General features: G+C 40.1%; 1 pseudogene; it reads left to right on the top strand.

The window, feature by feature from the left end:
* Positions 1–220: 220 nt before the first annotated feature.
* LOC128572570 (glutamine synthetase-like) lies at positions 221–14,195 on the top strand (annotated as a pseudogene).
* The last annotated feature ends 2,013 nt before the right edge of the window (positions 14,196–16,208 follow it).

Here is a 16,208-nt window from a genome sequence, read left to right as displayed (position 1 = left end):
CCACTTCAGAGGCCGATGCCTCGGAGCATGACTGAAATGGCTCCACTGCCAAAGTGACCAAGCGATAAGCATCCCAAATGCCAAAGTAACCAAGTGATAAGCATCCTAAACATCTCTACTAATAAATTCTCCCTTCTGGTGAGTTCTCTTGAAAGTCCTGCCTACAGGCTTCCACACTTTTAAATTTAATTGAACTTTTCTCTGGGGAAAACCAATAGCAATGTTTAACAACTACTTGAAACAGTACCTGAAGGATTTTACTTTTAACCGGTATGTTCATGGATGATAACAAAGTTTTTAAAAGAGCAACATACTGATCCTCCAAACTAGCATTCTATTGTAGGCTAATATTATTCCCCATGTTTCTTGCTAATGCCAGACGTTTTGCATACTCACAGCGCAACAAAAAAAACCATCTGGTTTTAGTGCTCTCAGTCTTACCTCAAGCCAACACCAGAAACAGTCAGCAGAGTTTCCAAAAGAAGGCGGTTGTCCCTTGTCTCAGAGTCCACAAAGCTGTGCACTCTCATCCAATGTCTTCAGCAGATCCTGCCGACTACACCAGAAATGTTGCATGAGGGATCATGGAGTGATTGGTGTCACAGGTGTAAAGCCTAGGCCTGAAATGGTATGAAAGCAAGAAATGGCTACAAGCTCATGGTGGCAAATAGTGATATTCTTTATTTCCAGCCAGCATAAATAGCCAGCTAGTCACATACACACTGTTGATCTCTAATCACACATTTGTTTACATAACATATTGTAAAACTTGATTAACCTTTTCTTGGTGTTTACTAATCTACTGATCAACTGATATACATTTTTCTAACCCAAACAACTATCACATGAGTCATACGTTAGCTGCTTTGCTTGTGAGCCAATAAGTCACAACACCATAATAAAGAAAGAGTAGATTGTTCCTTAAAATCTCTGGAAACCCATAACGACCTGAGGGGCAGAAACATAGTATCTCACTTAACCATAATCCAGAGGCCATTCGGCTTATTGATTACATGACCAGCATGCATCAGCCTCTGGGCTGTATCTCTGGGAGTGGAGTTTTCTGCTCCAAAGCCCACAGGCTTAACAGTCACATACCAAGGCAGCCAGACCTACAACCAAACCTTGGTTAGCGAGAAATTGAAACTGCTTTTCTCAGGCAGCTTGGGCACAGAGCATATAAGCTTTTAGCCTAAAGGCACCCCTTTGGTTGGCTCTGCAATGGCTTGCCTGGGCCCCAGGGTCCTTATTACTGTAGCGTGGGAGCAGACAGAGCCTATGGCAGGGATATTGTGGAGGCTTACTAATGAGCCTGCTTGTATGCTGGAGTCAAGATTGCTGGGACTAATGCTGAGGTCATGCCTGCCCGGTGGAAATTCCAAATTGACCCTGTGAAGTAATCAGCATGGGAAATAATCTCTGGGTGGCTTGTTTCATCTTGTATCATGTGTGATACAAGACTTTGGAGTGATAGCAACCTTTGATCCCAAACCCATTCCTGGAAACTGGAATGCTGCAGGGTGCCATGCCTACTTCAGTACCAAGGCCATGTGAGAGGAGAATGGTCTGATGTATATTGAGGAGGCCATCAAAAAACTAAGCAAGCATGAGTTAAGGAGGCAGAGCATGATGGTGGATGGGATAGATACTTAGCTCGGCTCTCCTGGAACAACAGGTGAGAGTGAGTGGGCTAGATCTTTCCTAGCATGGAATATTAGTGTAGACAGGCAGTTCAGTGTGTGAAGCAAAGTGGTGGATTGCTGGATTTGAAATGTAATCCAGAGCTGAAGAGTCTGCCAGAAAAATTTCTGTACTGCTGTTGAAGCTGCAGTGGCAACAAGCCCCTCCCCCACGGAGGACTACAATTCCCCGTTCATGGGAAAATAGGTGTTGTGTGGAAAGACTGGTGAAGTGTGGACTCCTGAGTGGAATTTGGTGGCCAGAAAGGGGTGCTGTTTGGAGCAGCACTGCAGGGGCCAGATAGACAATCAGGGGGAAAGATCCCGCTTAGAAGGCAAACATATTTTGAAATTTCGGAAATGGCAACTGCCACAGGCAACTTTTCCCACAGGCCAGGTGCGGCGATTCGAGTCTCACATGCAGGCATCCATCCTGCACCCCAAACTGGTCCAGAATACCCCACACTTCATGGGAACCATTGCAAGGAGAGTTTGTGAAACCTGCCTGTGAAGATTTTTTGAGATCAGTGAAATCAACAGTTCAGCAGGGTCTAGGAGTTGGAGCATAATGGAGGACAGGTAGATATTTAGCTCAGCTCTCCCAGAACAACAGGTGAGAGTGAGTGGGCTAGATGATTCCAGCAGGGAATATTGGTGTAGACAGGCTGTTTGGAGTGTGCAGCGAAGTGGTGGATTGCTGGTCTCGAAGTGTAACCCAGAGCTGAGGAGACTGCCAGAAAAAACTCTGTGTCACTGCTAAAGCAGGGGGTGGTGGCCACGGTGGTAACCAGCCCCTCCCTCACAGAAAATTACAATTCCCATTCATGAGGAAACTAGGTGTTTTGTGGAAAAGTTGGTGAAGGTGGACTCCTGAGCAGAATTTGGCGGTCAGATAGGGGTGCTGTCTGGAGCGGCACAGCTGGGGCTAGGCAGCTGGGCAGGAAGCAGACATATTTTGAAATTTTGGAAATGGTGACTGCCACAGGCACCTTTTTGCACAGGCCAGGTGCAGCTATTTGAGTCTTACCTGTAGGAAGCCATCCTGCACCCAAAGCAAGTTCAGGATACCGCACACTTCATAGGAACAGTTGTAGGGAGAATTTGTTAAACCTGCCTGTGAAGATTCTTTTTGAAATCAACAACTCGGTGGGGTTGAAGCACCAAGCAGGCAACCACCAGAAAAACAGTGTAAACCGGGGATCAGGTATAAGACTGGGAACCACTCATGGTGCCACCTGGTGTCCAGAAAGCATATTGCAACATAAATATATTCCTACTAAAGTTGATCCCTATGGCATTCATATAGTTGTATGTTTATATATATATATGATATTATTGTATCATATATGACACAAATATATATAATGTATATAATATATTTTATTTATGTATATAATATATTTTATTTTTGTATATAATATATCATATATATAATGTATATAAATATATATATAATGTATATATATATTTTATATATGACAAAAATGTCATATATATAAAATATATACATACAAATGTATGTATATATTTTTAATATGTATGTATATATATATATATATATATATATATATATATATATCATTGTTTTGTGGGCCTGGGCTGGATTTGAACCTGCCAGCTCAGGTGTATGTGGCTGGCACCTTAGCTGCTTGAGCCACAGGCGCGAAGCCATTGTTAATTTTTTTTATTATTATTACTATTTTTTTCTCTTTTCCTCTTCTTCCCTTCTTATGGTTGCTGAGAGTGCTTACATCAGGCTATTAGAATTTTTTAATTATTATTTAATTATTATTATTATTACTTTTTGTCTGTTTATTTGTTTCTTATTGTCTGTGCATCTGTGTGCTTTTGTGTCTGGTATCTTTTTTGTTTGTTTATTTGCTCATTTTGTTTCAACATGTCTTGTGTTTTGCTAAATCCTCAGGTTGGCTATTTTCCCTCACTCCAATTTTTACATTCAATAAGAACAAGGGAGAATGGGGGGATGATGGCTGACTGGAGCCAGACTTCAACAGAAGCTCCAGTCCAGAGGGAGAGAAAATGGCCAGAAAGAACCCAACAAAGCTGAAGGGTGGGGGCCAAGCTGAGAGAAGAGATAGATAATTGCACGTCTTCTCTGCCAAGGCAAGCTGTGACTCCAAGGAAACAAATTTCAGGTTCAGAATTTGTGGGGTGGCAGAGCTCCCCACGTGAAGCACATGAAGTGAGCCTGGTAAGGGTTAATTGGCTTTTGCTAACACAGCTGAAGCAGCTTTTGCAAACAGAAAAAAGGCTGGACAGAGGGCTGGGCACCCCTGAGCATACACAGGGCATGTTTCCATGGAAATGAAAAATTCCAGGAACAGTGGTTCTGAAGTGCATTCCATCCGACCTGGGAGTTGCAGGTGTTACAGTCTCACTCCTAGAGTCACGGATCAGAGGTTGACATATGTGAAAACATAATGTCGCAAAGAGCCTAAAGGTCTCTTGCTGTGGTGAAACAAAACCATAAATTTATGCTGGGTGAATTGAATGTGCTTATGAGGAGTTTCACTTCCTCATTTCCCTTGCAGTTTCTATGTTATGTTTAATTAGATTTGTAGTTAGAGTTGACACATGTCTGAGAGGAATGTAAAAAACAGAAGAAATTGTGTTAATGTGGAGATTTGATATTTACCCACAAGTTAATTTTAGATAGAGTAAGTAAAGTAAGATTTAGGTAATAGTAAAGTTTATAGATTAAGTCTCTACTTGACCACCAATGTATATAAGGTGGCACAAAATAAAGTTTATTGGCTACATGCCATCTTTTGTGTGTGTAGTCAATCATTCCTGGGCCCATCAACATTGCAGGAGTGAGCTCACACCTGTGGCAAAACTGCTGACTCTCTCGCGTCTCCGATCACACAACAGAACTCATCCCAAAGAGGATGTGTGTCCATCCCCTCCCCCCAAGAGAGTTGCTTGCTTGCTGTGGGATCTCTACTAGTGAGCAATGAACTGAGGTTCTCTTCTTTCACTCCACTGGAGCAACTTGCTGGAAGTTGGGACTCCTTCTTCAGAGAGTTCCTGCTGTGAGCCTACAAATTCCCTTGTCTGCCAGAAAGTTTGAACAAATATTTTCCCTGCCACCTTGAACTTCCAGTCTATCCTTCCCCCTTCCCTGGTCATCTAGAAGTCCAACCCCTGCAGAGACCAGAATGTTTGCATCTCTTGGCTAGGACTGGGCATTGCATAGACAGAGGCAGCACAGCTATGCTGTATCTGTGAATCTGGTAACAGTGCAGAAAGGCACAGAGGGGAAGGTGTCTGGCCTGGCTCTGAGAAAGTGTATCTCAGTAGTGGGTAGAGTCTTGGCTCTCCACACAACAGGTGGAGACTCAGGAAATGCTGAGGTGCATGAACTCAAGTGGAGATACCTCCCACCCAACATCAGAATTAATAGAGCAATCCTTCTGGGCTCTAATTTTGGAAACTCACCTCTCCAACTCTGTGGTCTGCCAGAGGGAACCAGACCTCGCCCTATAGGGATACCAGAGCTGCAGAAGATACCAGTGATGGGAAAGGTGCAGTGGCTGAGGGAGAAATACATTTGCTGTCTGGATATCCTCAGGTTTAGATTGAGGTCAGGTGGAACATTCTCTAGTTGCCATTGAGTACCTGAGGCAGGCAGGCTTTAGTTCACCCTGCTGGCTGGTGGCAGAGGGTGATAGCCACAAGAAGGAATAATTGACTTTACTTTGACTATGGCAGGCACAAAGCCCTGGCACATTTACTTATTGAACAGAACTGGGCCACAAAGATTGGGTTAACAGAGACTGGCAGTGGGTTTACCAGAGGCTGGGGTTACCAGAGTCTGGTGGTGAAGGGGGAGCAAGGTGGGGTAAGAAGCATCAGTCCCCTTCTTCTGAACCTTCTACTGGACAGGCCTTTCTGATTCCTCAGAGCACCAGAGCGAGCCACACTTGAGCTACTAATAGACTCCTGCTATCTACTTGTTGGAGACCTTTTGAACTCTCCAGCTAGAGAGTGGGTGCTGATTGGGACAATTGGTTTTGAACTCTTGAACTGGACAAATCAACTGAGGACCCTCCAAGGTGGTACTCTGGTTTTGTTACAGTGGGAAGGTTTGATTTTCCTCTTCTAGATGCTGCCTGTGGGAGGTAGGATGTCTTAGATACTTGTATTTCTCCAAAGCTTAGACTTCAACGGAGTCACTAATTCACTAGGATTGGACAGACATCAGCAGAATACAAGACAGAGCCACCTAGCCCCACCACACCAAGCAGGTTTCCAGAGTCACAGGCTGTAGTACTGTACAGGTCCTTTGCAAAGCTGTAGAGGAAAAGTGCAGTCACCAGTCCCAGCTCTTTGGTGAATGGCTGGTCAACCACAATGCCAGAAGCCCCCAATCCAATTTCACCTTACCTGCTTATCTAGCCAAATGGTGAAAAATAATCATGGGGCAAAATCAAGAGAAAAGCTCTGGCAACATGAATAATCACAATAGATGAACTCCTCCAAGGAATGACAAACCTGCCACACCAGAGGATCCCATTCATAAACAGATGGCTGAGATATCAGAAATCGAATTTAGTATTTGGATGGCAAATACGATTAACAGAATGGAAGTAAAGTTGGAATTAGAAATTCTAGGAATAATTCAAAAGTTGTCTCATGAATTCAATGAATTCAAAGACTAAATAACCAAAGATTTTGACACATTGAGAAAAGAAGTTGCAGCCTTCCAAGATATGAGAAATACAATAGAATCTCTCAATAACAGAATGGATCAGGCAGAAGAAAGGATTTCTTACATCGAAGACAGAGTTTTTGACCACTCTCAAACCCTCAAAGAGAAAGAGAAGTGGAGAGCAAAAACATCATTCTCTCAGAGAGCTCTGGGATAATTCAAAGAAAACTAATATTCACTTTATAGGAATTTCTGAAGGCAACACGGTTGCTTCAAAAGGCACAGATACTCTACTTCTTGAGATAATGAAGGAGAACTTCCCAGACATGCCAAGAGATTCTGAAATTCAGATAGTAGGCAGTTTCAGAACACCAGCATGATTCAACCCAAATAAGATGTCTCCTACGCACATTATAATTAATTTCACCAAAATTAATATGAAGGAGAAAATACTGCAAGCCACCAGACATAAAAAAAACATAACCTAAAAGGGGAAGAATATTAGAAGAACTGCATATCTCTCTGCTGAAACTTTTCAAGCTAGAAGAGGATGGTCATCTACCTTCAACTTCCTAAAACAAAAAAATTTAAAACCCAGGATCGTGTATCCAGCTCAACTGCGTTTCATTTATGATGGAGAAATTAAATATTTTAATGATATTCACATGCTGAATAAATGTGCCATAACTAAACCAGCTCTCCAGGATATTCTCAGACCCTTCCTCCACAATGACCACCACAACGCCTTACCACCAAAGTAAACTCACACAGAAAAATTTCTTCAAAACCAAACTTCCACAGTGGTGAAAGGATTAAAAATGTCCACTGGAATTTTGAGAAATTCGACACCCAAAATAATATCAGGCTTATCACTACTCTCAATAAATGTGAATGGCTTAAATTACCCTATAAAGAGGTAGAGGTTGGCTAACTGGATACAAAAACTCAGGTCAAATATCTGCTGCATACAAGTATCTCATCTTACCTTAAAAGATAAATATAGACTCAGGGTGAAGGGATGGTCATCTATAATTCGGGTAAATGGAAATCAGAAAAAAGCAGGTGTTGCAATTTTATTTGCAGACTCAATAGTCTTTAAACCAACAAAAGTAAAGAAAGATAAGGATGGTCACTTCATATTTGTTAAGGGAAACACTCAACATGATGAGATTTCAATTATTAATATTTATGCACCCAAAGAGGATGTTCCTCAATTTATAAGAGAGACTTTAACTGAAATGAGCAACTTGATTTCCTCCAGCACTATAATTGCTGGAGATTTTAACACCCCTTTGGCTATCTATTGAATAGTTAGTCCAATAAGAAAATAAGCAAAGAAATTTTAGACTTAAACTTCACTATTCAACAATTGGATTTAACAGACTTATACAGAACATTTCATCGTAACAAAATTGAATACACTTTCTTCTCATCGGCGCATGGAACATCCTCCAAAGTTGATCACATCTGGGGTGGCACCTGTGGCTCAGTCGGTAAAGCTCCAACCCCATATACCGAGGGTGGCGATTCAGACCCGGTCCAGGCTGAAAGGCAACCAAAAAATAGTCGGGCATTGTGGTGGGTGCCTGTAGTCCCAGCTACTCGGGAGGCTGAGGCAAGAGAATCACTTAAGCCCAGGAGTTGGAGGTTGCTGTGAGCTGTGTGATGCCATGGCACTCTACCAAAGGCCATAAAGTGAGACTTTGTCTCTACAAAAAAAAAAAAATTGATCACATCTTAGGTCACAAGGCTAACCTCAGCAAATTTAAAAGAATAGAAATTATTCCTTGTATTTTCTCGAATCATAATGAAATAAAAGTTGAACTCAGTAACAAGAGGAATCTGCAAACACACAAAGACATGGAAATGAAATAATCTTATGCTAAATGATAGCTGGGTCATAGATGAGATTAAGAAAGAAATTACCAAATTTTTGGAGCAAAACAATAATGAAGACATGAACTACCAGAACCTCTGGGATATTTCAAAGACAGTCCTAAGAGGGAAATTTATAGCATGCAAGCCTTTCTCAAGAGAATGGAAAGAGAGGAAGTCAATAAGGTAATGGGATAGCTCAAGCAACTGGAAAAGAAAGAGCATTTCAACCCCAAACCCCGCAGAAGAAAAGAAATAACCAATATTAGAGCAGAATTAAATTAAATTGAAAAAAAGAATTATACAACAGATCAATTCATCAAAAAGTTGGTTTTTTGAAAAGGTCAATAAAATAGATAGACTTTTGTCTAACCTAACCAGAAATAAAAGAGTAAAATCTCTAATTTTATCAATCAGAAATGACAGAGATGAGATAACCACATACTTTGCAGAAATTCAAAAATAGTTAACAAATATTACAAAAAACTCTATTCTAAAAAATATTAAAATCTGAAGGAAATTGACCAATACTTGGAATCATGCTACCTTCCTAGACTTAGCCAGGAAGAAGTGGAAATTTTGAACAGGCCTATATCAAGTTCTGAAATAGAATCAACTATACAAAATCTTCCAAAAAGATTTTGGACCAGATGGCTTCACATCAGAATTTTACCAAACCTTTAAAAAGGAACTAGTAGCCATATTACTTAATCTTTTCTAAAAAATAGAAAAAGAAGGAATACTTCCCAAATCATTCTAGTAAGTAAATATCTCCCTTATCTCTAAACCAGGAAAAGACCCAACAAGAAAAAAAAAATTATAGACCGATATCTCTAATGAATATTGGTGCAAAAATATTCAATAAGATCCTAGCAAACAGAATCCAGCAACACATCAAACAAATTAGACACCATGACCAAGTGGGTTTTATCCCAGACTCTCAAGGCTGGTTCAATATACATAAATCTATAAATATAATACATCACATAAGCAAAATAAAAAACAAAGACCATATGATTCTCTCAATTGTTGCAGAAAAAGCTTTTGATAATATCTAGCATCCTTTTATGATCAGAACACTTAAGAAAATAGGTATACAAGGGACATTTCTTAAACTGATAGAGGTCATCTACAGGAAACCTATAGCCAACATTGTATTGAAAGGAGTAAAACTGAAAACATTTCCACTCAGATCAGGAACCAGGCAAGGTTGTCCACTATCTCCACTGCTTTTTAACATTGTAATCGAAGTCTTAGCCATCACAATCAGGCAAGAGAAGGCAATCAAGTGTATCTATATAGGGTCAGAGGAAATCAAATGTTCACTTTTCGCAGATGATATGATCATATACCTGTAAAACCCCAGGAACTCAACCATAAAACTCTTAGAAGTTATCAATGAATACAGCAGCATGTCAGGCTACAAAATCAATACTCACAAATTAGTAGCATTTATATATACCAACAATAGTCAAGGTGAAAAAACAATCATGGACTCTATTCCCTTTATAGTAGTGCAAAAGAAAATAAAATATCTGGGAGTGTACCTAACAAAGGATGTGAAAGATCTCTATAAAGAGAACTGTGAAAGTCTGCAAAAAGAAATAGCTAAAGATGTCAACAAATGAAAAAACATACCATGCTCATGGCTGGGAAGAATTAATATTGTTAAAATGTCCATACTACCCAAAGCAATCCGCAGATTTAATGCAATCCCCATTAAAGCACCTCTGTCATACTTTAAAGATCTGGAAAAACTAGTACTTAATTTTATATGGAAACAGAAAAAACCTTCAATAGTCAAGACATTACTCAGAAATAAAAACAAATCAGGTGGAGAATCACACTACCAGACTTCAGACTATACTGTAAATCTATAATGATCAAAACAGCATGGGTATTGGCACAAAAATAGAGAGAGAGATGTATGGAACAGAACTGAGAACCAAGAGATGAATCCGGACACTTATCATCATTTGATCTTTGATAAGCCTATCAAAAACTTAAATTAGGGGAAAGACTCCTTATTTGACAAATGTTGCTGGGTGAATTGGCTGGCGATTTGTAGAAGACTGAAACTGGACCCATACCTCTCACCTCTAACAAAAATTGACTCTCACTGGATAAAAGACTTAAACCTAAGACATGAAACCATAAAGATTCTTGGAAAGAGTGCAGGGGAAACACTGAAGAAATTGGCCTGGGAAAAAACTTTATGAGGAGGACCCCCAGAGCAATTGAAGCAATACCAAAAATACATTACTGGGGTCTGATCAAACTAAAAAGCTTCTCCACTGCCAAGAACACAGTAAGTAAAGCAGGTAGACTGCCTTCAGAATGGGAGAGATATTTGTAGGTTACATTTCCGACAAAGGTCTGATAACGAGACTTCATGGAGAACTCAAACTTATTAATAAGAAAAGAACAACAGTCAAATTGAAAAAGCAGTTAAGGACTCTATCCCATTCACAGTAGTGCCAAAGAAGATGAAATATTTGGGAATTTACCTAACAAAAGACGTGAAAGATCTCTATAAAGAGAACTATGAAACTCTAAGAAAAGAAATAGCTGAAAATGTTAACAAATGGAAAAACATACCATGCTCATGGCTAGGAAGAATCAACATTATCAAAATGTCCATACTACCCAAAGCAATATATAATTTCAACGCACTCCCTATTAAAGCTCCACTGTCATATTTTAAAGATCTTGAAAAAACATTACTTCGTTTTATATGGAATCAGAAAAAACCTCGAATAGCCAAGACATTACTCAGAAATAAAAACAAAACAGGAGGAATCACACTACCAGACCTCAGACTTTACTACAAATCGATAGTGATCAAAACAGCATGGTATTGGCACAAAAACAGAGAAGTAGATATCTGGAATAGAATAGAGAACCAAGAGATGAATCCAGCTACTTACCGCTATTTGATTTTTGACAAGCCAATTAAAAACATTCAGTGGGGAAAAGATTCCCTATTTAACAAATGGTGCTGGGTGAACTGGCTGGCAACCTGCAGAAGACTGAAATTGGACCCACACCTTTCACCATTAACTAAGATAGACTCTCATTGGATTAAAGATTTAAACTTAAGACATGAAACTATAAAAATACTAGAGGAGAATGCAGGGAAAACCCTTGAAGAAATTGGTCTGGGTGAGTATTTCATGAGGAGAACCCCCCGGGCAATTGAAGCAGCTTCAAAAATACACTACTGGGACTTGATCAAACTAAAAAGCTTCTGCACAGCTAAGAACACAGTAAGCAGAGCAAGCAGACAGCCCTCAGAATGGGAGAAGATATTTGCAGGGTATAACTCTGACAAAGGTTTAATAACCAGAATCCACAGAGAACTCAAACGCATCAGCAAGAAAAAAACAAGGGATCCCATCGCAGGCTGGGCAAGGGATTTGAAGAGAAACTTCTCTGAAGAAGACAGGCGCACGGCCTTCAGACACATGAAAAAATGCTCATCATCTTTAATCATCAGAGAAATGCAAATCAAAACTACTTTGAGATATCATCTAACTCCAATGAGACTAGCCTATATCACAAAATCTCAAGACCAGAGATGTTGGCGTGGATGCGGAGAAAAGGGAACACTTCTGCACTGCTGGTGGGAATGCAAATTAATACATTCCTTTTGGAAAGATATATGGAGAACACTCAGAGATCTAAAAATAGATCTGCCATTCAATCCTGTAATTCCTCTGCTGGGCATATACCCAGAAGACCAAAAATCACAACATAACAAAGATATTTGTACCAGAATGTTTATTGCAGCCCAATTCATAATTGCTAAGTCATGGAAAAAGCCGAAGTGCCCATTGATCCACGAATGGATTAATAAATTGTGGTATATGTATACCATGGAATACTATGCAGCCTTAAAGAAAGATGGAGACTTTACCTCTTTCATGTTTACATGGATGGAGCTGGAACATATTCTTCTTAGTAAAGTATCCCAAGAATGGAAGAAAAAATACCCAATGTACACAGCCCTACTATGAAACTAATTTGGGACTCTCACATGAAAGCTATAACCCAGCTACAACTTAATAATAAGGGGAAGTGGAAAAGGGGGGGGTGGGTAGAGGGAGGGGAATCGGTGGGATCACACCTGTGGTGCATATTACAGGGGTATTTGCGAAACTTGGTAAATGTAGAATATAAATGTTTTGGCACAGTAACTGAGATAACGCCGGAAAGGCTATGTTAACCACTGTGATAAAAATGTGTCAAATGGTTTATGAAGTGAGTGTATGATGCCCCATAATCATATCATTGTATACAGTTATGATTTAATAAAAAAATTAAAAAATAAAAAATAAAAAAAAAATAAAAAAAAATAAACTGAGGTGTATGTAAAAAAAAAAAAAAAAAAGAAAAGAACAAGTGATCCCATTTCACTATGGGCAAGGTACCTGAACAGAAGCTTCTATGAAGAAGATAGGCACATAGTCTACAGACACATGAAAAAATGCTCATCATCTTTAATCATCAGAGAAATAAAAATCAAAACCACTTTGAGATATTATCTAACTCCAGTAAGAGTAGCCCACATCACAAAATCCCAAAATTACAGATGTTGGTGTGCATGTGGAGAAAAGGAATACTTCTCCATTGCTGGTGGAACACAAACTAATATGTTCCTTTTGGAAAGAAGTTTGGAGAACACTCAGGGATCTAAAAATTGAGAACTGTTGGATCCTGCAATTCCCCTACTAGGAGTATATCCAAAAGACCAAAAGTCACTTTGCAAAAAAGATATTTGCACCAGATTATTCATTGCACCTAAATTCATAACAGCCAAGTCATGGAAAAAGCCCGAGTGCCCATCAACCCATGAATGGATTAATAAATTGTGGTATATGTATACCATGGAATACTATGAAGCCTTAAAAAAAGATGGAGACTTTACCTCTTTTATGTTTACATGGAGGGACCTGTAACATGTTCTCCTGAGTAAAGTATCTCAAGAATGGAGGGAAATGTATCCAATGTACTCAGTACTTCTATGAAACCAACTTATATTTACTCACACTTTCTTATGAAAGATAGAACACAACTATAGCCCAGAATGAAGGAGAGAAATGGAGTGGGAAGGGAGGGGAAGGTGGAGAGGGGGGGAGATTTGATAGAAGGAGGGTAAAAGGCAGGGCCACACCTATGGAGCATATTGGAAAGGTACAAGTCAAATCTGTCAAGTATAGAACATAGATGTCATGCAATAATCAAGTAAATGAGACGAAAGCTATGTTGATTTGGTTTTATGTAACCACGTCAGATTGTATTAAAAAAAACAACACATTGTACCCCACATATGCATGAATGTATTAATGATCTATGTGTATATGACTTAATAAAAAAAAAAAAAAAGAAAGAAAGAAACTAAGCAAGCGGCACCAGTACCACAATGGTGCCTATGTTCCCAAGGGGGACCTAGACAATGCCGGGTGCCTAACTGGATTCCACAAAACCTCCAACATCAGTGACTTTTCTGCTGGTGTAGCCAACCATAGTGCATACCCTGCACTGTTGGCCAGGAGAAGAAAGGCTACTTTGGGTTTGGCACCTGTGGCTCAAGCGGCTAAGGTGCCAGCCACATACATCTGAGCTGGTGGGTTTGAATCCAGCTCGGGCCCGCCAAACAACAATGACGGCTGCAACCAAAAAATAGCCAGGCATTGTGGGGGGGTGCCTGTAGTCCCAGCTACTTGGGAGGCTGAGACAGGAGAATCAGTTGAGTCCAGGAGTTGGAGGATGCTGTGAGCTGTGATGTCACGGCACTCTACCCAGGGTGACAGCTTGAGGCTCTGTCTCAAAAAAAAAAAAAAAAGAAAGACTACTTTGAAGACCATCATCCCTCTGCCAACTGCGACCCCTTCTCAGTGAGGGAAGCCCTCATCTACCCGTGTCTTCTCAATGAAACTGTTGATGAGCCTTTCCAGTACAAAAACTAAATGGACTGCACTTCTAGCTGTTGAGCCCCTTCTGGTTCTCCATCCCACTCCAAATCTTTGCCCCTCTCCCAATTGTAACTCATAAGGTTGGAATATCAATGTCTTTTTTAAAATTCTTCATGCCTAGTTAATCTTTTTTTTTCTTTGGCCAAGATAGAGGGGTCAAGTTCTTAATCTCTTTGCACCCACCCTCCTTTTTCTCCCTATCACTGAAGCTTTCTAGTGCGCTAGTGGGATAGGAGGGTGCATAACCACTACTTCCACTTAATGGGGTGAGCTTGTCCAGTAGGCATAACTATCTGGGTGGAGCACATCTGCTGGAGTGGGAGGACTTTTTCTTCAGGGTAGCTGAGAGGAGAAGACCTGGCTTACTCTAGATTAGGACTTCCCTTGGTGGAAAAGTTGAAGAGATTATAACCAACATTCTACTGTAAGTGGGAATTAGGAGAGAAAAATAGATGTTGGAGATTAGGGACAGAAGGTCTCACGCCACACTTGCTTGGGACTAAATGCCCTCCCCTCAGCAAAGAGCTCAGAGTAAACTGATAGATATCCCTACCTTAAAGAAAGAAAAGGTTCTTATTGCTTGGTCCTCCTTTACAACAAAAAGCAAAGTAGTGTTTTTATATTTAAATATAAAAGCAAAAAAACTATATATATGGGTGTGTGGATTTTTGTGTTTCTAAAGGTGAAAACCATCTGGGTCACAGGGAGCAAAAGTAAAGAAAGAGAAGTATCTCCCTTCATGGGGGAGGTGGGGGAAGTGGTGCTTAGAAAGTTGGTAATTGGGGGTTAATTCCTTATTACCATTTCAGGGTCTGCCCTGCCCACCCTCTGGAGGAAGTGGGTGCTGGTAAATTGACAGGCAGATGTAGGCTAACTAGCAATCACTTGATCGCCATGGCTGTGTTTTGCAAGACACATATACTTATTCACATATGGATTTAGAAATGACTTGGCTGGTCAACTTGAGCATGTTACTGACAGAGGGGATATACATGTATTGGGGTTATTTTCTGGTGGGAATGGCATGTCACTAAAGCAGGCCTTTTGATATATTAAAAAAAAATTTTTTTAAGAGCAAAATAGAAGTTTAGATTTTAATGAAATTTGTAGGGTTTCTAAGTAATTTTACATAATTGCTTATTTGCTTCAACTGTGTCCTTTCACCTCTGCTTTTGGAGGAGACAGAAACAGGGTTGGTGGCAAAAACACTCGTGAGTTTGTATCCTATTGTCTGCTCCCAGTGCAAAATACTCCTTTCCTTTGTTAAGATTGCTGAGTGTTATTTTTTTCTTTTATAATAAAAAAAAACACCTTCATCCTAATATTTTCCCTCCTGTTGTCTGGTGGTTTTTGTGTTGGCTGCAACAGACTAGTTATGGTTCTCTTACTGTGATGACTTCTGATTGCCATGCACAGTATGTTCAGAGTTAAATAATTCCTCATTGTAAACAAACTGTAAATCTCCAGAGAAACTCTTATAAATCAGCCTAACTTTTTTTTTTTGTAGAGACAGAGTCTCACTTTATGGCCCTCGGTAGAGTGCTATGGCATCACACAGCTCACAGCAACCTCCAACTCCTGGGCTTAAGCGATTCTCTTGCCTCAGCCTCCCGAGTAGCTGTGACTACAGGTGCCCGCCATGACGCCCAGCTATTTTTTGGTTGCAGTTCAGCTGAGGCCGGGTTTGAACCCGCCACCCTCGGTATATGGGGCCGGCGCCCTACCAAATGAGCCACAGGTGCCGCCCTTAAATCAGCCTAACATTTTAAAAAAGAAGAAGTACGGGCAACACCTGTGGTTCAAACGAGTAGGGAGCCGGACCCATATACTGGAGGTGGTGGGTTCAAAACTTGTCCCGGCCAAATAAAATAAAATAAAAAATGAAAAGAAATTAAGCAAAGAAATTTTGGACTTAAACTTGACCATACAATAATTGTATTTAATAGACATTTACAGAGCATTTCATCCTAAAAAACTGAATACACATTTTTCTCGTCAGCCCATGGG

The sequence above is a fragment of the Nycticebus coucang genome, chromosome 20 (genome assembly GCF_027406575.1).
Source record: "Nycticebus coucang isolate mNycCou1 chromosome 20, mNycCou1.pri, whole genome shotgun sequence".
In the NCBI taxonomy this organism is placed as follows: Eukaryota; Metazoa; Chordata; class Mammalia; order Primates; family Lorisidae; genus Nycticebus; species Nycticebus coucang.
This window is presented reverse-complemented; position numbering and strand designations above follow the sequence as displayed.